This window comes from Phascolarctos cinereus, unplaced genomic scaffold, assembly GCF_003287225.1.
Source record: "Phascolarctos cinereus isolate Bilbo 61053 unplaced genomic scaffold, phaCin_HiC Scaffold_9;HRSCAF=440, whole genome shotgun sequence".
Classification (NCBI taxonomy): domain Eukaryota; kingdom Metazoa; phylum Chordata; class Mammalia; order Diprotodontia; family Phascolarctidae; genus Phascolarctos; species Phascolarctos cinereus.
The window spans coordinates 206652122-206654344 of record NW_027556402.1 but is presented as its reverse complement, the minus strand read 5'-3'; the positions used below and the strand labels follow the sequence as shown (position 1 = coordinate 206654344).

At 39.5% G+C, this 2223-nt stretch overlaps 1 pseudogene; it reads left to right on the top strand.

Annotated features, from left to right (window-relative positions):
- Nucleotides 1–811: 811 nt before the first annotated feature.
- Nucleotides 812–1752, top strand: LOC110221074 (olfactory receptor 5P80-like; annotated as a pseudogene).
- The last annotated feature ends 471 nt before the right edge of the window (nt 1753–2223 follow it).

Here is a 2223-nt window from a genome sequence, read left to right as displayed (position 1 = left end):
AATAATTTGTCACTACTTTCCTATGTTAGAGCTTGCTCAGCTATTCTGCAATTGAAGGAAGCAATAGGTAAACAGGATATGATTACTGCAGGTTGATAAGTACTTTCCATTGTTTTACTTGGAAACAGCAAAGTTCCCATGGGAAATTTCCCATAGTTCTCCAGGCTGGCAATATCCAGCCTGATAATAGCCCTTTGTAGCAAAGGCAAGTTGTTTTGGGAGCAAAGTAAAATGAGAAGTCTTAGAACCCAGATTCCTCATTCGTCTTCTTTTGTGATTTTCGAGCACAAGGATTATCTTGGAAACCAGAACTTTCCTTATAGTCAATTAGCGTGAGGTGGATACCATCTTCAGATGTGGAGAGTGATCCTGGGAGAACTCAGGAATCCAAAGCAGACTCAGTTTCTTTGGAAGGGATTGACAATGGCGCTTCGTTGGCAGAACAGCATTTACACATTTGGATATGGTCTCAGAACATATTTAAGAAAGGTTCTTATGTTGGGAATTCAACCATCCTCTTCACTCTTTTATGTGTTTTTTTACATTGTCACAATGGCAAAATTGGCAAATCACACAATACTATTGGTGAATTGGGAAGAATTATAAGGAAACTAATTTGTTCATCTCTGCTTTGCTTATTGGCACTCTGCCATGGTGCATAGGAGCAAAGTATTGGAGTAGGAGAGTACAATGGGCACATAGGAGGTGGCCAGTGAATGTTTCTTGAGTACATCAATAGACATATACAAATCTTAGTCCTGCATTCTATTTTAATCTCCTTTTCTTCTAACAGAAACTCTTTCCAGGACAGATGTCTGGCAATAACTGCACTGCAGTGACTGAATTCATTATTTTGGGGCTAACAGATGATCCAACCCTTCGTGTCATCCTCTTTGTGGCATTTCTGGGTGTCTATGCTGTCACCTTAGTTGGTAACCTTAGCATAATCATATTGATCAGAAAGAGCTCCCAACTTCACACTCCAATGTACCTTTTCCTCAGCCACTTGGCTTTTGTGGACTCTGCATATTCCTCATCTGTCACACCTGTTATGCTTAAGAACTTCCTTGTGGACAAAGCTGTAATTCCTCTTGGAGGCTGTGTGGCCCAGATGTGTGTTGTGGAGCTACCTTGGGGGCAACTGAGTGCTTCCTATTGGCTGTGATGGCCTATGATCGCTATGTGGCCATCTGTAACCCCCTGCTCTACTCCACCAATATGTCTGCTGGGCTCTGCACTCTGTTACTCTTCACATCCTACCTGGGTAGTTGTATAAATGCTTGGACCTTCACTGGTTGCTTATTGAAGCGGTCCTTCTGTGGACCCAATAAGATTAATCATTTTTTCTGTGATTATTCACCACTTTTGAAGCTTTCCTACTCTGAAGATAATCTTGCTGAAATTCTTCCTGCCGCCTCTGCTGGGTCAATAATTATGGTCACAGTGCTAATTATCATAATTTCTTATACATACATCCTTTTCTCTGTCCTGAAGATAAGGTCCACTGAAGGGAGATCCAAAGCTTTCTCAACTTGCACCTCCCACCTCACAGCCGTCACTCTGTTCTATGGGACCACTACATTCATTTATGTGATGCCTGAATCCAGTTACTCGACAGATGAAAATAAAGTGATTTCTGTTTTCTACATTGTAATGATCCCCATGTTGAACCCCCTGATCTACAGTCTTAGGAACAATGAAGTAAAAGGGGCCCTGCGAAGACTGATGAGTAGGAAACATCTTTTTTCATGAATTCAACTTAATATAACTAGTATTTATTAAGTATATACCATATCTCAGACACTGCAATAAGTTTTGGAGGTTTAAGGACAAAAATAAAACTATCTTTGCCCATAAGGAATTAATATTCTACTGACATAATTTTTAGGATAAATGATACCAGTAGATGTGCTTTAGAAAAGGTATATTTTTATTTTGATGGGCTAAAGTTGTGAATTTAAATGTTGATTGGAAAGGTCTGAAAATACATGCAATGCTTCACAAACGTGGACCTCCCTCTCCTGCGAAGGAGTAGGGAGATATGTCTTCTCATTGCTCTTCTTTGGGCCTGTGATTGCTTTTTGGAATCTGGCAACACATTTTTATTGATATATGGGGGTTGTTCTTTATATTTTCATTCTTATACTCATTGTGTGTATTATTTTATTGGCTCTGCTATAATCACTCTGTATCAGATCATGTAAATTTTTCTGTATTAGTCAT